This window comes from Anser cygnoides, chromosome 5, assembly GCF_040182565.1.
Source record: "Anser cygnoides isolate HZ-2024a breed goose chromosome 5, Taihu_goose_T2T_genome, whole genome shotgun sequence".
Taxonomy (NCBI): Eukaryota; Metazoa; Chordata; class Aves; order Anseriformes; family Anatidae; genus Anser; species Anser cygnoides.
Window position 1 is genome coordinate 66,100,381 of NC_089877.1, and position 21,925 is coordinate 66,122,305.

Below are 21,925 nucleotides of genomic sequence, written 5' to 3' on the forward strand. Positions count from 1 at the left end.
CAGTGCTGTCACTGCTGCTGCCAGCAGATAGGTGACGTGGGATCCCCCAGCAGATGTGGCTCCTCATGTTCCTGTCCCTCCGTTGCCCCCGTGACGTGGAAAGACAAAACATGCCCACAAACGCTTCTCCTAGGGCCGCGGGGCAAAGCGGTGGCAGTGCAGTCCCAGCGATGTTCCCGTGGGCTGCCTGCGGCCCTGACGCTGGTGGGCGTGCGGTGGGCAGGGAGGAGGGCGTGTGGCTGCGTGGGGCTGAGCTGAGCAGCACGGGGGCCGTGCCAGGACCCCCGCCCGGGGCAGCACCACCAGCCCGGCCCCGCCACGCAGCCGGGACACGGGGGCACAGCTCAGCCTCGCCCCGGCTGAGCGGGTTAAGCGGTGCTTTATCGGCTCAGGCTGCCAAAGGCTGAGAGGGGAACTGTGAAAAGTTCCTGTTTGACATTGCCGGTAACTTATTAAGCTGTGGAAATGTGCCTGTGCAGCTGAGCCCCGCTGGCTGATATTTGTCTAATCCACACAAACAAATGAACAAACAAACTGCACAAAGCACCCACCCCCGGCAGAAAGCAGATGAGGATTTTGCAGCTCCTGTGGCCAGCCTGCCCTAGAGCTCCACAGGCCCATCCATTTTTCCTGCAACCCGACCAAGATTACCTTTGCTTTCACCCAACTTTCAGAGGGCAGCACCCTCCTGCTCCCGCTGCCAGGACAAGAGGGGCTGGAGGGGGCTCTGCACGCCCCTGTGCACCAGGGACCAGCGCTCTGTGCTGCAGGTCACCGCAGAGCAGGGCGAGCAGAAACCAGCTGGCGGCCAGTGGGAATTATTGTGCTGTTCCTGTGGACGCACCACAGCTGTTTGCCTGTGTCTCTGCAAATGAGAACAGATGAGGTGCATGAGGAAGAGCTGCTTTGTTCAGCAAATGGCAGAGCTGTGGCTTAGCTCTCATATGAGAATTTTGCAAGGCATGTATTGTCCTCAGTGTGTCCTGCTAACAGGCAATCTTTCCTCTTTTTCCACTGAAGTACTGCAGCTGAAAAACAGGAGCTGCTCCTTCCCCTGTTCTCAGGAGTCAAGCTCGCTTTGAGCAATGTGGTCTGGTGGGAGGGGGCCCTGCCCATGGCAGGGGCGTGGGATTAGATGCTCTTTAAGGTCCCTTCCAACCCAAACTACTCTGTGGTTCTATGATATAATGAGCTCCCAGTCCAATTAAATATTTTTAAAATGTTTTTGATTTAAAAATGTTTGCATTTTGGTGATACTCAGAAGTACTGTGATAATTGCTGGGATTTGACATTTTGCAGGTGGCACAGGGCGTGGGGAGTGGTGCAGGGGCACGGGCGGGGAGGTGCAGAGCAGGGATGCCAGCACTGCGGTGCCTTCCTCCAGGCTGGGAGGTGCCATGGCCAGCGCTGGGAGCGGGACAGGGGGCGTTCGGGGCACTCAGACCCTTAGGGGCCAGGGACTTCTTTTAGCTCGTGTCATTTTCTCCGCTATGCTGGTGAATTAATGCGAGACTTCTCAACTGCCCATCAGCAACACAGGGCACAGGAGTGCAGAAGCTGGCTGTGGCGGTGAAGGCTAATAAATCAAGCAAAGCAGCTGTCTCTGTAAGTGTTCATTGTTGCTTGTTCCTGGAGGTGATCTCCTATATGAAAGATGTCTTTACAGTGTTGTTTGTGGTCAGGAAGCATTTTATATGCTAATTATTTGGTTAAAATAACAGCAACTCCATATACACTTAGGCTAAAGTGCTTTGGTTGAAACCTGTGGGAACAAACGCGAACGACCGGAGAGGACATTTATTATTAGAATGGAGTGTGCAGAGGCAGCAATTTTACTCACTAAAAAATAGAAAGTAAGATTTCAATAAAGATTTTTTAATAAAAACAACTATGAGAGAACATTTTGATCTACAGGGGAAACAGAACTGCAAGCACTACCTCCATGAAAGCTAATCCAGGAAGAAGTGCCCACTTAATTCCAGTGATTAGGCTGAGTTACGGCGGTAATGCTCGTTTCCTTTCCATTAACGGGAGTTCTGCGAGGCTGAAAAAACCTTCTGCTTAGCACTGGTTTTTAAAAGACTTCCAAAATGACAATAAATTTAGGGGCATTGATGAACTCTCAGTGATGGATTGAGCTACTTCAGTGCCTGTTTCAGAGCGCTGTTGCTACAAGCTCCTTCTCTGGAGGCCGCTGACAAGCTATGGAGGACTTCAGAGGACTCGATGCCCCTGCAGGCGCAGATGGCCCCTCACGACTGCAGTACTAATTCTGAGAAACTCAGTCATTGTCTCTGAAATTGCTGTAAAACATGACAGTTGTCAAGTAGCACGAAGGGGAGTCACCTGGGCTGCCTTGCTGGCAGTGTGGGCCATTAAGAGATGTGCTTGGGTGAATTGCTGATAAACCCATAAATCCCACTGATGCTCAGGAGTGGAGAGCTGAGCGTGGGCTTAGGGGAAGGAACGAGAAAAACCCAGCACCAAGCAGAAGATTTTTGTTCAGTTTTGAGAATTTCAAAACACTTTTAAAAAATGTAACACAACATGATCTAGGATTTTTTTTTTAGTAGTTTATTCATTGTTTATTGCATGAATGAGGTTTTAAAGTCTAACTTGCAATGTTTTATTCTGAATTACACTGAGGGCTCCATGGCTTTGCAGGCATCTTGCTCTACTTCACTATGTCAGTTTTTAGTTATTTTTGCTTCATGAGATACACATACTTAAGTAATTTTGTTCACTTTCTCTCCATGAAAATCATTATAATTTGGGAATTCTTTGGTTTAGAGTTTTAAAATGAAGGGATACGTCTGATAAGTTCTAGAAGCTGAAGTGTTGCTTCCTTTCTTTCCCTTTCAATTCTTTTTCTGCTGGTTAGCACGTGGGAATTAAACTGCCCAGCCAAGGCACGGATGCGATCTCCTGGCAGCGACCTGAGCGGAGCAGCGGGTGACAAGCTCCTCCTGCCACCACCACGGGCACACGGCCTCCCCTCGCCTTGCAGGGGATTTGTCCTGCTTGCATGCTCTGCTGGAACAGGCCTTGGGTTTTAATTCACCTGGCTCACCCACAGATGAAAACGTACCGGGTGAGTGTCAGTGACAAAAAGAAAGACGTGCTGGGGAGAGCACGCTGCAAGTTTCTTTAATTGCTGGAGCAACCCGAAGTCCGAATCCCGGCAACCTCCGTTCGCACGCCCCAGCCCCGCTGCACCGTGGAGGTGCTGGATGGAGCCAGCGTGGCAGTGAGGCTCGGGCAGCCCTGCTCCCAGGGCCCTGCTTGAGCGGCCGTGCTCCTGGGGCCCTGCTCGGCAGCCCTGCTCCCAGGGCCCTGCTTGAGCGGCCGTGCTCCCGGGGCCCTGCTCGGCAGCCCTGCTCCCAGGGCCCTGCAGGGCTGAGGCGGGAGCCCTCCTACCAGGCCCTGCAGCCACCTGACAGGGAGAGCAGCGGCGCACCGCCCTGCCTGGGTGCTGGCCTGGAAAAGCCCGGAGCTCGCGGGTGCCAAGATGTTAGAGAGAGGGCAAGGCCAGCTGCTGGCGGGCAGCTGAGCCCTGTGGCCGGTTACTGCAGCGCTTAAAGGTTACAGGATGTCAGCTTTCCACACTGGAGGGTGCCTAGGCCATCCAAAATGCTTGGATCCGGGCATTTTATGATACCACAGCTGCGGTGTCGCGACTTGCGGGACAGAGAGGGGACATCAGGAATGGGGGTGGGAGTGTTCCCACTGCCGGCGCCTGATCTCGGGGGCAGCGAGGGGCTGGGACTGCAGGGAAAGGACACCAAAAGGTGCTGGGAGACAAGGGGGTCCCAGCGGGATGGCAGCGTGCGGGTGTGAGCCCTGCACCGCCAGCAGCGGGTGGCTGGGTCGCAGGGCAGGACCCGCACCTACAGGTGTGCCGGGCTGCAAGGCCCCGCTGCAGGCACCCAAAAAGGCAGCTCGGAGGAGCTGTGTTTGTGGGACTGAGTAGGATTAAACCAGCCTGTAATTTAATTGTTCTTGATTCAAAAAGATACTGCAAAGAGCCATAATTCTGCTGGGTGCAAAATTGATAAATATTTACTTCTCATTTATGTTGCTGGCAGGAAATGTATCTTAAAAAATGACTTTTCTATAGTGTACTGTAATCTTCTGTCAGAGTACAGGACAGATAGATGTAGGAGGATCACTACACTTTCAACTGAAATTAGGGCTATCTCAAGTTAAACAAAAGAAAGGCATGTAAGGATATAAGCATAACATTTCTATGAGACAAAGGGATTTCTAAGCAAATTTCCTCATTTAAAATATATCTCCTCCCCCTGTAAGACTGTGCATAAAACATGTGTCGTTTCAGTCTCCAGAACTGTTTATTTGAAATTTCCATTTTTTGAAATGATCAAACAACCCAACCTCAAGCCCTGAATTACAAAACAGGAAGAAGAGACATAACAACTTTTGATATTTATTTTCTTTTGCTTATGTGTCTGATCACACACATTCCCTTCACTTCCCTCCAGCTCACGTCTTCTGCTTTCTTGTCTTATCACACAGCATGAGTCTTTAAAATACACCTATGAATATGAAAAGCTCATCAGTAATCAGATTGGCATTAAATGTTAACGTATCCATGTCACCAGGATGATACCGCATGCATCAGCCAGGCAAGCTGCTGGTAAGGCAATTTGAAGGTGATGTGAAATGCCGATAAGGGCTGTTGTGGGAAGGGACGTCCCCACAGTGCCCCACATGGGGTGCCCCCATCGCTGGGAGCTCCAGCTCCCTCTGCACTCTCAGGGGCTCCTTGGCAGGAGTGCACCCGGGGGGATCCGGCTCTTGGCAAGAGGGGGGCCCGAGCCCCCCAGCAGCTCTGCCCTGAGGCACCAGCTCCCCGACTGTAAAAACGCAGATTTTCAAAGCATCTCAGATGTTTCGAGCATGTCATTCTCTTTGGCCTCTCTTTGTGTTGACCTTGGCGATCCAGCATCTCAGTTCCTCCAAGGCGGGGGGTGAGATGTGGTTGTATTTCTCTGCTTCAGATTGATGCAGCGCTCACCCCATTGCTCTTGACCATGCCTGCTTTTTCTAATGTTTCAAGATCCTCTGTGAAATCTGTAGCAACCCAAAGGAGAAGGTCATGATGCCTAGCTTGCGATGCACTGCTCTGGGCATTGGGAATTCAGTGGCCAGGCTGCAAATATGAAAACTCAAATAGATGGGTAGCAGTGATAGCCCCTTATGTCTCAGGGCCCCTCTCTGTCTTGTCCGGCAGCCAGCTGCTTTCAGTATTCCTGCAAGATGTACTGTGAGCACTGGTGTTCAGTGCAACGTCTCAGTGTTTCTATTGACCATCTCCAGACAGCAACATATATCAGCTTCTGAGTTGTGCCTGGTTTCTTTTCTTGTTTATTACACGATTTTCCTTTCCTCTGAAGCATTAAAGACTGGAATCAGCTGGACCCAGTGTATGAGGCTGTGTTAGTGCTTCTGGTACTGGCAGGAGCGTTCAGCGTTGTCGGGAAAGTGGTTTCACAGACGTCCTGCTGGCTTCAGTTTTCTGAAGGAAATCATAGGAGATGCCAAGGGATGCTCTGCCTTCCTCCATCACATTTACCTCCATTACCCCATCAGGATGTTTTCTTCCCAGCTGCATGGGGAACGTGCAAGGAGCTTTGAGTGTTCTGCTAGGAGGCTTCAGCTTCTCTGGGAGGTGCTGGGTGTTCTTCATTTGGGCAGCTAGGAGATGCTGTGCGTAACTTTATATTCAGTATCTGCTGCCTGGCTGCCTGTAATTAAGCACGGTTGGATATGATGACCAGGGAGTCCTTTCTGTCTAACCATTTTCTATAAGACTTCTTCCAAAACATCTGAAGGTGTAAAACAAACTGGGAGGAATCAATCGTGTTTTCTCCTGAGACATCTATCCACAGTGCAGACAAGGATTTTCCCCCGTTGTGCTGTCTGGCTGGCGGTCGTCCCTGCAGCGGAGTGCCTGGGGATGGGAGGCAGGCCCCCGGATCGCGGCCCCTCCATTTCTCATGGCAAAGTGATACAACCATGCACGCACTTCAGTGAGCCTTTCCCGCTGAGGTGACGTCTTCCCCTGGCAAAACACCAGCCAGCAGGGAATGCAGAGCGTAATCCTGTTTTTACAGTGACTTATTGCATGACCTTTTGAGCAAGGACTTAACTTACCTGAATCTCCATTTACCTAAGGAGATAATACTGCATCAGATTAAGTGGCTCATTGCCTTGAAAATCACTTTTCCTCCTGACAACCGTTTCCCTGCTGATTTTCCCAAATGACAGCCAGGACACCCCTGTGCCCTTGGGATGGCAGTCTGCACAGCCCGCCAGCCTGCTGCTGCTGCACGGGGCCAGTGCCAACACGGGGCTGGGGACGTCTGCTCTGCCTGCACCGGGTGCACCTGCCCTGCTTCCCAGACAACCCGTGTTCATGGCTCCCAAGGCCCTAAGTCCTTTAGTGAGGTTGTTTGGTTAAAAAAAAAAAATACATTAAAAAAGTTGGGAAAATGAAGGTTAAAAAACAAAACAAAAGAAACAAACAACAACAAAAAAGAAGGAAGGAAGGAAGGAAAGAGAAAAAGAAAGGAAGGAAGGAAAAGGAAGGAAGGAAAAGGAAAGAAAGAATGAAGGAAGGAGAGAGAAAGAAAGGAAGAAAGAATTAATGAAAGAAAGAAAGAGAAAGAAAGAAAATATGGTGTTATAACTCCTGCACGATAAACTCCTGAAGTTGAAATTGCTGTTGTTTTGCATCCTGTGCGGAGACTGTCAAGCAACTGGCTCAGAATCAAATCCTGAAGTCTTTACACAGTTCTTAACCAGTCCTTGTGCAAGAGAAGAGCATCTTGGGTGCAGATATTACAGAAGTCTGCAAACCTGAAGAACACCAAGGTAATGCACAGAGACTTTTCAAAAGTCTTAACTTCAACATAAAATCCTTCAGTGTCCTGAGTAAGAAGTTATGAAAGCAGAAGTTAAATGGATTAAGAGCAATGAAAGGGAATAACTGCATGCAAGAAATCATTGCTGTACAGAAATGTTTGCCCTGAGACTCTGTAGGGCCTCTCCAGCATTTGACTCAATCATTTTGAAGGATGTTACTGTTGATTAAAATGAATAGAAAATGTACCAAAGCTCTGATAGCTAACGGAGCAGGAGCCAATCAGAGCAATATGGATAATGCAGCAACCTGGAACCATTCACAAAAATGCATTTGTGTGTAAGCAAATGCAAGACCCTGCCTGGGGCAGGACGGGCACTTTCCATGTGCAGGATGGGTGGCTGTAGCTTGGGCTGCGGTCAGGGTACAAGCTGTGGGTTTGGTGCTACGGGAACTTGGGCCTTTGCTGGGACACCATCAGCAGTGGGGCAGCTCTTGCCCTCCTGCTCCTTTGTGTGTGGATCTGCTGGGACCAACCCCACAGGGCTTTCATGTTCACCTGCTTCCGTGGGAAGAAGGTGCAGTGCCTGGGGTCAGAACATGCCTCAGATGAACACATCAAGGAACTTGGTCTTGTTATTGAGAAGACTGACATGGCTTGGATGTATCCCCCTGGGACCCTGGGACTTTTGCGGGAAGATTGTCTTGTCTATGAGAGTGCTTCATTCTGGCAGGGAGAGGCAGGGAGGAACCAGTGGTTTGGTGGAAAAGCCAACAAATTCAGTCTTCAGAGAAGACCTGCTTTGGCAGCAGGTGTGGCTGAACTTGGATTTCCCTGCCAAGGGAACAGCTGAATGCTTCCTCTCTGGATGCCTTCAGATCCAGAACGAGTGTGGCATCCCTCCGGGACCTGTGCTGCGGCAGGAGAGGGTGATGGTCTCAGTAATGTGTAAGCAGGGGAGCACCGTCACCTGGCTGTACCCACCTGGAGTAAAGGAGCTACAGGTGCCCCTTACCTCAGTCTATGAACTTATGACCTAATTGCTGCTGCTTCTGATCCAACGTAGGAATTAACCTCAGAGAGACAATCCGTCAGCTCTCCCATGCTGGAAGAGCAGTGTTGTGAGTGCATCTGTACATCGCCTCCACAAACACCGTGTTAGGGTTTTACCCCCACCCGTACCCCTCAAACTCACGGATAAGGCTTCAGGATAAGGCAAGCCAGGCTGCTGAGCTCCGCTGGGAGGTGGCAAAAACAGTCAGGAGAAACTGTGGCCTGTTCCCCCATGGAAATGGTGAGGGATGGGCCATGGTGATGAGAGCTTGTAACAACTTCAGTGGGAGAGGTGGGGAGCCCACGGGCCTGGCGGTCAGGAATGGGGGCGAGCCCCAGCGCCATCCCTGCGGGGGGCAGCGGGTGCCGTGCTCGGGTCCTGGCCCCTGCACAGGGTCTCACCGCCCCCTGCCCAGCGCTGCCGGTCCTGGAGTGGTGGTTAAAGAACAGACACGGGGGCCAAAATGGGCTTCTTGGTGTGGCTTGCTTGGTCATGGGGTAACTGTCACGGGGATCCTCGCACCCAGTCGCTAACTGCACCACCGACCGGCTGCAGTCCCACGGTAATGTGCATGAATAAACCACGCGTCCTGGTCCTCAGGAGGGGGCTAGTCTGCCGCCGCTCAGCTTGTTCCCTTGCTATATTTGTTTCTGTAATATGCATTTTTCCCCCTTGGATTATGGCTAATTTAAAGGCATAAATATTCATATGGATGGAAAGAGGTTTATTATAGTTCCAAAATGTCAGACTCATTCAAGCCAGAAACCAAATGAAATACTTGATACAAAGCCATGAACACGGAAATGTTACGTTTGGCGCTGCAGCACGAACTGCAACACGTGACTGATCTTCCCACTGCACACCGGAAACCAAACGTAATTTGTAGCTAATATCAGCTGTGGGTTCATAAAATCAGTGAGATCTGAAACCCTTTTGCAATTTTTTCCCTTATAAAGCATCAGCAGCCATTTACAGTAGCAGTCATTCAGGTAGCAGCTCCTGCCCTTTCTCCCTGGGCTCAGCCCTCAGTGAAAACTGCTCCAACACCTGCCAGGGAAGAGCTCTCCTCTCCTTGCCCAGCTGGAATGTCTCCAAATTAATGTGTTATTTTGTTACCCTCAGCCCATTATCACACACGTGCTAATGCCGGGGATAGGGACATTTCTCCCGTTGCTCCCCGAGGGTTTTTAATTTCTGTACGCCGAGCCGCAGCAGGCTGGGTGACACTTTCAGCTAGGCACTGGGAGGCAGCCACAAGGCGCGCTCGCCCCGAGCTGAGCCGCACGTGCCGGAGCAGGACCGCCGGGCACCAAGTGCGCAGCCTTCCCCTGTGTCTGCTGCGGGTTTTGGAGTGCCAGCACAGCGAGCCCCAGCCCACTGCTTCCCTCCCACCGGGAAGGAGTCGCCAGGAAAGCCCTCACTGAGTTTGTGATTACCAGCTTCGGCAGACACTGATACAGGCGGAGCGGTGCACGCTCACAGGCAGTGGGTACGGGTGATCCAAGCACCGCCAGCCACGAAGAGGCTTTCATCTCGAGTTTGTTGGATTTCAGGGCCTCCAGCAACGGGGGGTGCAGAAGCAGAGCTGCAGCATCTCTTCAGGAACAAAGCTCCGCGCCTCTTCATCCGGCGCTGTGTAAGCCTGGATGAAGGTGGCAGGGCAGTGTCAGCACTGCTGGCTGCTGCCTCCCGCGCGGCATCTCGCCACCCAAGCACCCCTCCATGGGCATTCAGAGGGGGCAACACACATCAGCACATCGGCCTGGGAGCAGATGGCAGCCTCACTGACGCTGACAAAAGCTCCCTGGTGTGCCTGCTTGCAGCCTGGTACCAGCAGAACGGTGCTCTGGGAGTGCTGGAGGGTGCCCAAAGCTCTGCAGAACGGGGACCACCTCCTCGGTACCGCTTGCAACGCAGCGCACGTTAGGGCACTTGTCTTGCTTTCAGCACAGCTTAGTCTCTGTCATTCAGCTGCTTGTCTGAGGTGTCTGGTTTTCTTTTTCAATTAAGCACCCTGTTTAATGATAGGTGCTGTTCCTCGTCACACCAGTTCTGACTGTAATAGGATGTGGCTGCTAATCTTGATGGATTTATGCAGGTCAGTTTATCCCGTGCTCATCACGTATTCCTGAAAGGACTGCTGCGGTGGTGGTGAGGTCTAGTGCTCCTCGAGACCCGCTGTCAGTGTATGTCCTCTGGGCAGAGGTGACGAGGAGGGTATGGATGAAGGCTCCGTGGGTGAGCTGGGGTGATTTAACCACGGAGTCGATGTCCTCAGATCAGCACTGACTTGATGCCTCTATGGATTTCCAGCTGTTCCTTCACTTTTCACTTGTACTGAAAAGAAGGACAAGGGGGTGGTCAGACAGTCTCTGCAATTTGCATGAGCCAGCAGGATTTAAGAGTCACCGCTGGACAAGGGCATCTTCAGGCTGATTTCTGGTTCTGGGTGGCATGTAGAAAGTAACACTTTTTGGATTTTCCCCTTGTTTTTGCTTTTCATTACAGAGCTGACAAGCTAAATATCAGAAGATGAGGAACATGACAAACTCAAGGAAGGGGAGATACACTGCTTTTCATCCCACAGGAGGAGAAAATAAATGTATCCGTGTGACCTCTCCGTGGGCCGTGACACACTGTCCAGTTTCCCATTCATCACCTGGAGTGTGGCTTTTCTCGAGTATTTGTTTACCAGCAGCTTCTCTGCAGTAGCATTACCATTCAGAAGAGCAACCACCTTGGCTGGAGTTCTTCTTGCAAAGAAGAAAAATTTCCACCCGATTGCAGAGAGGAGTTGCCAAAATTACTTCTTGATACAAGACCCAGTGCTCAGAGGAGCAGCAGTAGCTGCTTTGCATTTACCTTACAAGGGTTAAAGATGAGGCCGGTTGTGCTTTGCCTGGAGTGCCGCAGCTTTTCCTAGCTGACGTTGGCAGTGATGGGGCTTCTCAGTGCCTCCCGTGTGTTTGATGGGGGGCGAGTGAGCAGAGCCTCTAAGTCACGACAGAAAAGTCTGTTTTTCAAACCTGTTATTCTCTTTCCTGGTCAAATTGTGGAGTGTTTATGGGGTTCTTTGTAAGACTTTGTTTGTTTTAGCAACAAAGCCTACATATCACCAGGACCTACATCTAGAGTTTTCCTCCGTGGGAGATGAACAATGCAGAATAACTCATAACTTCTGTGAAAATAACCTCTGCCATAAAGCTGTGAGAAATCTTACAGAATGGAAAGAAAACATATAGGGCTGGCTGCAAGGCAGACTAAAATAAATGGTGAGGCTTGTGCAACTGAAGAAATAGGAACAGAAGGAGTGGTGCTCCATGGCAGTGCTGATAGCTGCAGCCTGCAGAAAGTATCTGGAAAAAAAAAATCTGCAAAATTTGGGGGCTAAGAGCCCATTTGGAAAACATGGATTCTGTGCTACAGTAGAGATGATTTGGTACAGGATTTATACTGACGCACTAAACTAGACTGACTTTGAAAGACTAGGGCTATTATTTGTAATTTTTGGAATGAAACTGTATGTATGTGCTGCATACAAAAGAAATCTGCATCGATACAGGAGTCACTGACCAAATTCTCACTGAGTCAATGATGCTGAACCATTCCTCGTATCCAGTGAATTCAACATTCATCTTCAGGCACAGATCTCTGCAGAGTGAGACCAAAAAGTGAAACAGTTTATATTTGCTGAGAATAAGATTATTGGGAGGGGAGGGGAGGGGAGGGGAGGGGAGGGGAGGGGAGGGGAGGGGAGGGGAGGGAAGGGAAGGGAAGGGAAGGGAAGGGAAGGGAAGGGAAGGGAAGGGAAGGGAAGGGAAGGGAAGGGAAGGGAAGGGAAGGGAAGGGAAGGGAAGGGAAGGGAAGGGAAGGGAAGGGAAGGGAAGGGAAGGGAAGGGAAGGGAAGGGAAGGGAAGGGAAGGGAAGGGAAGGGAAGGGAAGGGAAGGGAAGGGAAGGTTCTTTGGTAACCGGTTGAGTTACAATTAATGTTGCATTAACGGGGAACTGGAAGACCATAGTTATAGGAAGAAGGGCTGTGGGGGAGGCTGATGAGCTGACGATGTCATTTTGAAGACTCACACTGACTTGTACCGAGAGGTTTTCATGATCCTCCTCTGTCTCTGGGCTCTGAAGTACTTTGTGAATCTGGGCTGCAGGAGTCACTATGCATAAATGGGTATTTTGGTTTGCCAGTCTAGGAGGCTTGATGGTGGAATAGGGCTTTGCAGGTGTCCTACATGAACTGTGGTTAGGAGAGATAATATTTGGTGTATAAATAAATACTGAATGATACCACGGAGGTAACCATTTTCTATGAATACCACATCAATAGTTGTAATTTGCTGCTGCAGCTGTGATGATATAAGGCTGTACAAGACGCAAGGTTTGCAGGGATAGGTAATATCTTTTATTAGTCCCAAATCTGTTACATAGACGTGAAAAAAGTTTGTACACCCAAAAGCTTTTCTGAGTTTTCCAGCTATGTCACTTGGCCTAGTAAAACACCCTGCCCTCCCCACAAGCTCTTCTCTCTGCCGTGAAGGCAGCTGTGAGAGCACCAGGAGCTGTGCGGCGGTGCACGAGGGCTCACGGCCACGGGCACGGCACCGGGTGCTGCTCCTGCCCGGGGGCTCACCGGGCTGCGGGCCCACCAGCCCCTCCTGAAGTCACTGCTGGTAAATCGGACGGGGCTCGTAAAACTGTCAGATAATTGTGTGGTTCGGCTTCAGACAGCTCCGACTGAGGCCAGGTCGCACCTGTATCTCCCCAGAGCAGGCTGTCCCGGAGGTGCGGGTCCTTTTCTCTCCCGGAGGTGCTGCACGTGGTGTCCTGGAGCCACCGGCACCGTCACAGCAGCGCACTGAGAGGGAGGCTGGGGCACGTATCCCGAGATTCAAAGAGTGGGCTTTGAATCACTGGCCACACTCCACTGCATCCAAACTAGGGCTGAGCAGGGATTGTTTAAAGGCACTAGGAACCACTTCTGCCCCGCTGGGGAGGGAAAGAAGAGGCCAGCTCGTGCTGAGGGCTTAATGCTGTCGTGAAGGCGCAGATGGGAGCCAGGGGGAATCAAAAAATTTCTACTCAGACCTGCAAGGTGGGTCTGAATATATATGCACCCCATATACACATCCTATGTGCGTACCCCACATACGCATCCTGTACACGTATCCTATGCACCCATCCCAGTGCAGCCGTTCGGGGCTGCAGGCAGCTATAACCACCCCGTGGTGCCTCCCCAGTGCTCGCCGTGCCCCGCCAGCCCGCCCCATCGGAGGGCAGGTGCTGAGGCAGGGGGGCTGACAGCAGCCCCTGCCCCACCAGCACCGCCTGCGCCAGCGCCCGCGGCGGGGCAAGGGCGGGCGGACCTCGGGAGTGCTGGCGGTCAGGGCTTTTGGGCATGTGTTTTGGGTTGCTGCCTCCTCCTCAGGGGTGGTGGCCTGAAGGTCCTGGCAGTGTGGTGGCCTCACCTGCAGTGAGGTTCTGTGTCCCAGAGTTGTCTGGCAGTTGAAGGAAACCAGATATCTCTTTTTTTTTTTTTCTTTCCCTACTTCACAGTAGACCTCCAGAGAGTGCAAAGGGGCTAAAACCAGTTGAAGCATGTCTAAGTTCTGAATTTCTATGACATAGCTTCAAAATTCAAGTTTTCAGAACTCAAAAGATTATTTCTAATCTTCCAGAGGATTCATTTGATGTAATTTTATTATTCATGCATTATTTTATGAAGTGGCAGCCATACCATTGACTTGTCATAATACAGCATTATTGCGGAAACATTCTCTTATTTTATGTCATTTAAAAAAAATCAGCAACTGTGGCTGATCAGTGCTGATTAAAACACATAATCTCATTTTCCAGATGCAGCTGTCTCGGCTGTATGGAGCAGCAATGGGAGGCACAGGACTCTTGTTTATTTGTTCAAAGTTGCCTCTGCAGTTGACAGTCTTAGGAAGCCACGGCCAGGTGATGAATGGTCGGTTTTCTGCAGCTAGCATAAAGCCAGTGCATATTCCTCCTTGTGTGCCCTGGGTAAATTTCAAGAAATTAAAGTTTGTGCTATTTCTGATATAGATCGTGGCAGATTTGCTGGGTGACCTGATGCTGCCCAGAGCCAGTACCAACGGCCAAGACATCCCTCACGAGCTCAGTTCCCTCCTGTGAAATGGCATTGCCCTTCATCTCCGAGACACGGTGAGTTTGTAATTGTGAGATGCAGGGAAATGAGAGCTGCGACAGAGCCTGGGTAATGGGACTTCATGCGGGGCAAGTCACTGCTGGTGTCCCACGAACACAGCACGTCCTGCCACAGCCGGAGCTCACCGCCCCGCGAGGGGTGCCAGCTGAGGAGCGGTGTCTCGCTGCGCTTAAAGCGGGGATGATGCAGGGGAGGAACCCAGCTGTCTGTGGTCCTGAGGTCCTGTGCCCTGTTCGTATTGCCCTCTGTTTCTTGGGATGTGCAGCATGGGGCCCACTCCTTGCATTCATGGTAAGCGTGGGGAGTCCTGCACTGCTAAATGATTTTGGCTCCATCACTTTTTTTTCCTTTTGTTTTTTTTTTTGAGGTAAATGACAGTGTGACAGTGATGAGTGCACGTCTGAGGTTGCAGTCATGCAGAGAATTTGAGCTATTCTAAAGCATCTAAACAAGAGATGCCTAACTGATCCCCGAACTTCTGCTCCCACCCATTGCCTCCTGACTCGCTGGCTTGCTTTGATTTGGTGCAAATCTCTCTCCTCTTTCCGTTCTTCTCAGCTGGCATCTTTCAGCTGGTTTTGATGCTTCATAACTTTAGGACACAGGTGGAGTGCCAGGCACTGCTCTCCATACAGGTACAGAAGAGCAAGGTCAAAACACGATACCAGCTCCACTTTGTGTACCTTCTCCATGTGAGCTCTCCCAGTGCTCCCATTTTTTTTCTTTTCTTTTTTTTTTTTAATAGCCCTGCTGGGGGTTATAAAAAAAATGCATTTTTCTTGGCTTAAAAAAGTAAATTTAGGCACTACTTCTTGTCTTCTAAAACTCTAAGAAATATATGTATTTTGATTTAAAAGTGCCATTGTGTCACAATTTATGACCCCTTGAGCCCAGCTCTTTATGAGTTTTTCATACTGGAATATTGCTGTTATTTATTAAATCCCTGATAAAGCTACACTTAATACTCCCATAATAGAATATGCATCTTTAAATCTGCTGAATATGTGGTTTGTCACTGATGCAAAGTGTACTGATTAATTAAATAAGACTTAGAGATTCATAAAGCAATTGCTGCAAAATGAAATGTTATTTACATCTAAGTATATTATCAATTATGGAAACTTAATTTTTCCCTTACACAATCTGTCTTAAAATTCCACTGATAGTGTAGTAGTCTCTGATGATTTAATGATTTAAAACTAATTTTCAGTATTGAACACACTTGCAAAAAATCAGCAATGTTTTTCAAAATAAATAAGGTTGATATTTTGCATAATGGCAATGTACAGTTCTTAGTGGAGGTGAAAAGGACATGGGAAATGAAACCACGTGTGCATTTCTGTCCTGTTGTTTTAGGTAAATGTTTTAGTTGTCACAACTATAGCATTTAAATATTAAAACATCCTTCTATCACAATCAGGTTTTGGTAATGAAAACATTGCCTATCCTGCTTTCACAGGTACTGTTTTCTGGGTCATCTCAAACTCTGCTGTTTGCTTATTATCTATCAGCTGTTTGCTGGCCAGTTAATCAGCCAGCACCAGACAAATTCAATCCTTTATCAAGCACTTTATCAAGGCTCATCAAATGGCTGGGAGACTGCTCAGACAGTCCAACGAGACCTTACTGTCACAGCTGTATTAATTCAGCTGTATCACTGGGGGGAAGGAAAAAAAAAAAAAAAGGGAGAAAGACAAAACCTCATTTATTAGGTTCTTGTTTTCTCTTTTACATGTTTTCCATGTAAATAGCAAACGAGCTATGCATCAGATATCTTACTCTCCCCTTCACAAAGGTTTCTGTCCTTATGTTTCCTTTTTAAATAATTAATGTTTTAATAGATAAAGGAATGAAGGTTTGGGAGAAGTTCAGGATATCTAAGGCCTGATGAAAGTTGATGGGTGGAGTTATTTAGAAAAACATGAGCTCAAGATTTGGTCTCTGTCAGAGGAGTTTTCCTCGTTCCTTTGATACCGCAGATCCCAACAGCATCTCCTGCTGAATCTCTCCCCAGTTATCACTCGCAGCCCTAAGGGTTGTTAAAACTCTTGCTTCCGGGGCCTGCTTTATATGCATCAGTCCATAGGAAATGTTCTCATTACTGCTTTAGTATAAAGCTACAACTGCACTCCAGCCATACATAACATTTATTCATTAAATTATTTGCTTATTACATTAATAAAAATGACACTGTTCTGCTTGCTTCTAACCTGTCCCAGCAGGTCCTGCAGACCTTCTGCTTTTACCACTTTCCGTGCAGGGACCTGGGGCTGTCTTACTTCCTTACTTTGTCCTTCTTTCTTGACGCCACCCTTTGTGCTCACCTCCTCCTTCCCCGCTCAGTAATTCAGCAGGGTGTGCGCTGCCCCTGCCCCTCGTACAGCCGGCTCCCAGCCACCGGCTAGGAATTGGGATGTACTGCTGTGCCCCCTTACTGACAGCGAACACAGGTTGGTAGCTGCTAGGAGGCTGCTGGCCGCTCCATTTGTTTTAAAGCTGCCTGAAATGACGTGAGCTCCCACCTTAGGGCCCCTGGGGAGGGGCTGGCTCCCTGCCCTCGCTCCAGGGGCTGTGCTGGGGTCGGCTGGCCACTTGCTGTCCCCAGGGTAAGGTGCGGGTGTGCTTCTGCCTCTGAACCTTTCTTTGCAGTGCACTCAGCCCTCCTTTGCTAGTTCTTGTTCTGAGACACTTGGGGTTGGCTGTCCATGGCAGTGAGCGACAGGGTTTGAGTGCTCTTGAATTTCTTGAAACAGTTCACCTACTCTCTTTATTAGAGAGAAGAAATAAGAATAATAATTTTCCATGTGGGGATGGTGAAAACTTAGATGTGTTCCAAGTGATTTTGTTTTAGTTTAATGCTTTTAAAAAGATTTTGAATGTATTTTTAATCTCTCTGAATGCTGACGGTGTACAACGGGAAGCACTGGAGTTTTAGATCACTTTGTTTAAAGTACATGAGCTCATTTTTAAAAAGGGCCTCCCTGAATCTGCGGGTCTGGTTTTCTTGGCCCCGTGCCCACTTTAAACTACTTTGTTTAAAGTACATGAGCTCATTTTTAAAAAGGGCCTCCCTGAATCTGCGGGTCTGGTTTTCCTGGCCCCGTGCAAGGAGCAAGTGGTGCCAAAGGCGCGTGCTGGGGCTGCTCCGTGGGGCGAGCCCCTCCTGGCGAGCTCCCTCTGCACCGCTCTGACGGCTCAGCCCTTAAATCTCTTCTCTCTTTGGTGGAACACTGTGCTGCAAATGTGCACTGAGTAAATCTGTCATCGGGATTTTTATTATGCAATTCTGATGTGCAAGAATAGTATCTGAGCTGTTTAGAGCCATTGATTGCTATTGAGCTAATGAGCCAAGTGCTAATCAATTCTCTAGGAACTGTCATGAAAAACTATTACACCTCCCACAGTGCCTGCATTGACTGCTTATTGGCAGAGTGATTGTGTTATCTGCCTCAAATTTCACCAGACAGACTATAATAATCTAGAAAAATAATTTACCATCAATGCAACTGTAAGGCATGCCTGAGAATGATGAAAGAGAGTGATGCCAGCAAATGGCTGCACAGAGCCTCTTCTAATTGTGGCTGCGTACTCGCACACTGCATATTCTGCTGTCTCCACCTGTCCTAATGTGTATCATGGTGCTTGAATCGGTTATCTTCACCTAATTGATTTTCTAGCATGGGAAATGCAAGAGATCTACTTCGAGGCTTCAGAACAGTGTTTGGTACTGGCTCACAAGGAAAGTGGGCATTTATCCTGGGGGAGGTGTGACTTGGTATAGGAGGCAGCGAAGGAACTGAAGTGTAAAATGGCACCAAGTTGTTCCTAGAGCAGAACTGCTGGGCTGGTCAGAGGATTTTTGAGTGAGAATTTCAGCGGTGACTCAAGCACATCATGGTAGAAGGTAGGAAGCTGGAGAGGTTTCAGCAGGGTGAGGGAAGGAACAAAATGTCACAGTAGAGGGAGTGTGCAGAAGGCACAGATTCAAAAATGGATGAAAGTTATGGGTAAAAGTAAGACCATAAAATTCAGGATTAATCATGTATTTATGCCATGAGCTGAGAGTGAATTACTTGGGTACAAGTGGAGAATACAGACATCTCAGTCATCCTCAGGGTAGCTGTGAACCAGCAGTCTGATCCTCAGAGTTAGGTGTGGCATCTGCATAGATAACATGAACTAGGCAGTAGGCTTTTAAAACAAACAAACAAACAAACAAAACGTAGATTCTGGATTCATGTAAACATAAATCAGATCTGAACTAACTTTGAGACATGCTCCCAAGATTAGCAAATGCTGCTGAAGAGCAGAGTGTCTGCCCAAGTCTTCTGGAGTGATGGGCTGTGAGGGTAGCGTGTCTGTGTACCAAGCCAGTGCAAATGGCAGACATGTAAAAGGATGATGTTCGAAACATAGGTTTTAAAATAGTTTAAAAAATAATACAAACAAAATCACCCCTCTTCACTCTCCAAAATGAACTGAACAAATGACTGAACATTGCGAGACAGAAGTAATTTTCCTTTTTTGATTGCATCCTCTTGCCTATTTTCAATGTTTTCAAGGCTTACTTAAAGGTGGAGCAGCTGCCAAAGACAGCACAGCCCCAGATGCCTCTCTGGGGCAGGGGTGGTCTTGCTCCCTGCGTGCCCTCCCTCTGCGGGTGCTAGGGAGGACTGATAAAGCTAGCCCAAGAGATGCCAGTGGGGTTTTCTCTTCTCCTTCCTCCAGCTCTGCCTCCTTCCAGATAATTTTTGAGGCTGCATTTGCCCCTGCTGAAGTCTGGTCCTTGCAGTGTGTTGGTGTGTCTGTGTCCATCCTCTTCCTCCGCCCTGCTGCTGCTTGTTCTTTCGTCCCATGGGATGGGGTGCTAAGGGACAGAGCTTCAGAGGATCGCTTCATTTTCCCTGCATTTCTGTCTGGGACAGGATTTCTTCCCTTCCTCCAGCTCACACTTGTGATGTGCCCCGTAATTAGCACTTTCTGTCTGGTTGAAGTGCTTTTCACATCACTTACGGCATTTACAAGATTCTCATGATATTTAATAAGTGGTATACAACAAGATGTAAAATCTGTACACACTTAACTCCTCTTGTAACTTGTTCCAGCTTTCCACCCAGGCCTTCCTGACACAACTCATACAGGCGACCTGCAGACTTGGCATTTACTCGTTCTCAGGTATCTTCCATCAGCCTGCACTCCGTTCTCTTCTCCTGTGCCTTGAAAACATCTGTTAAACTCTACTGTGTTACTGTGTTCATCATGAGCGAAAGGCTTTATTGATAAACTGCTAAATCAAACACAGCTCTAACTGTTGTATAATTCCTCTTCTATTTCTTTCTCTTTATTAGCCAGGAACATTAAAAACAAAACTAATTGATAGTGTATTTTCATTGACGAATATATTGAAATTTGTTTTAACATCCAAAACACCCATTAAGCTTCATAGAGTGTTGTACCTTGGAGCTTGATTTCAGTAAATATTAATATCACAAAATTTAAACAAAAATGCCATTTCTTTAAGACAACCAAGTTTCTCTACCCATGTCTAACTGCACTGTATTTTTTTTTAACAAGTGCAAAAAATGCAGGCTTTACTGAAATGACCGTGTTTTATTCGTATGATCAGTTCATAAATCCCAGGCCAGCTGCAGACACTTTCATGCACTTTCTCAGCAGCCAGGACAGTTCTGCATGGCTGGTGAGTATGCGCCTGGGCTTCCTGCATGTAGCAAAGCACATCTCATCGGTATCACAGCAAGTTTCCTGGGCTGCTGTACTGCTGGGATCCTCCCTGACTTGACTTTTGTTGTGGGATGCTGTAACCCACCGGTTATTTGTGTTTTCAAAGCACCTGCCCTGGAAGGGGCCATGTTGTTCAGTTCTCTGCCAGCAAAAGGATGAATTAGTGCTCCAGGTACTGTATTCAGTCAGTGAATTGTAATGCTGCTAAATTGCAATGATAGAAAAATGGCTCGATCAGCTAGGGTGGGATTAGGGGTGGGTTTATGCTAAGCCCAGGTGCCCAGGGCACAGGGTAGGCAGGAGGTGGCCAGGCTGCGGGCCAGGCAGGATGCTGCTCACCCTTGGGTCTCTGGTGCAGGATGGCCCGAGGGGAGAGAGCCAAGGGTGCAAATCTGGGCTGCTTCTGTCTGCAAGCTGGAGCTGTGGAAATAATTTAAATCATGTTACTTCCTTGCTGCAGTGGCCGTAAGAGAAAAGGAGCCAAGGTAGCTTCTAGGACATCATGTACTGATCTTTCAGAAAAGAAAAAAAATAAAAACCTACTTTTCACAGAAAATTTTCCAATTGGAAGAAAACAAATTCCAAATGCCATTACTGAGTAGTTACTCCTTAGCTCTGGGTGCTGCAAGAATTTCACCGTGCCCATAAAGAAGCTCTTAGTTCAAGCCACTGCTCACTGCTGCAGAAAGCAGTCTGTTCCAGACATCAGCTGCTGGAGGTGAGGCAGATGTTATCAGCCTCAGGTTTTTGATGGCTCAGGTAAATTCCATCCTCTTCGTGTTCCATCCACCGGAGTGCAAAAGTCTTCAGGTGTTGTGGTTTAACCCGGCTGGCAGCTAAACACCACACAGCCGTTCGCTCACCCTCCCCCCTCCCTCTCTGGGATGGGGGGAGAGAAACGGGAAAGTGAAGCCTGTGAGTTGAGATAAAGACAGTTTATTAAGACAGGAAAATAATAATAACAATAATAATAATAATAGTGATAATGGTAATAGTATTAACAATAATAATGTGTAAGAAAACAAGTGATGCACAATGCAATTGCTCACCACCCGCTGACCGATGCCCAGCCTATCCCCGAGCAGCCGGCCCCCCCACCCCGGCCAGCCACCCCTATATATTGTTTAGCATGACGTCAGATGGTATGGAATACCCCTTTGGCCAGTTTGGGTCAGCTGTCCTGGGTCTGTCCCCTCCCAGCTCCTGCTGCACCCCCGGCCTGCCCGCTGGCAGGACAGAGCGAGAAGCCGAAAAGTCCTTGGCCTGGTGTAAACACTGCTCTGCAACAATTAAAACATCAGCATGTTTCAGGCCTCTGGAAATACAGAGTGGCAATACAACTGGAAAGATAATTTATGAATGCATTGGAAAGTTTGCTATTTGTGAGTTTGCTGTTTGTCACACATTCCATCAGAGGCTGAAAAGAGCAAGCTGTAGTTGCCTCTCTCAAGGCAGTTTGTAAGGGGTTGCAGTCCCCGGCTCGCTGGCTGGCACGTTCCCCAGCTGCTCCGGGCATGGCTGCAGCCGCAGTGGGGCTGAGCGGTGCCATGGGGAGCTCCCGGCCGGAGGAGGGCAGGGACACAGGCGTCTCGGCAAGCAGCAGGAGGGGAGGCAGCAAGGGGACAGCTTGGTCCCGCACCGGGGGGCATGCTGGCGGCAGGGACCTCTGCAGGGCTCCTGCCTGGGGGTTTGCAGGGGCACCAGCCCCTGCCCCGGGGAAGCGGCACCCCCACCAAAGAGCAGCCGGGCAGTTTTGTAACTCTGCAGACGCGCTTTTGCTGGCTGTCTCGGGGGAACTGAATCCTGGATGTTCTGTATTTTATACGGAGCTTTTCTCTAAAGAAGAGAAATGGTGAATTTGCTGTTTTCCTTTCTGTTTGTTTCCCCCTGTTTAATCACAGCAGACTTCTTTCCCCCTGGAATTTGCCGGCTGCAGCTCCTGCCCATAGCTTCTTGTTATGCCTGCCTCGGTTAGATTAGAGAGACCTTTAATACCTGTTGTTTTCTCCCTGTGAAAGTACTTAGACGCTGTAATCAAGGCTTCTCCT

General features: G+C 48.9%; 1 long non-coding RNA gene across 1 annotated transcript in view; it reads left to right on the forward strand.

Moving 5' to 3' along the window:
- LOC106047776 (uncharacterized) overlaps positions 1-19,458 on the forward strand; it is a 28,148-nt gene extending 8,690 nt beyond the window's left edge. Inside the window, exons 3-7 of the long non-coding RNA XR_001213926.3 lie at positions 1,532-1,605; positions 2,882-3,091; positions 10,447-11,596; positions 14,012-14,131; positions 19,253-19,458. This is a non-coding gene — a long non-coding RNA (uncharacterized lncRNA). The remainder of the gene's footprint in view (positions 1-1,531; positions 1,606-2,881; positions 3,092-10,446; positions 11,597-14,011; positions 14,132-19,252) is intronic.
- Positions 19,459-21,925: the final 2,467 nt, after the last annotated feature.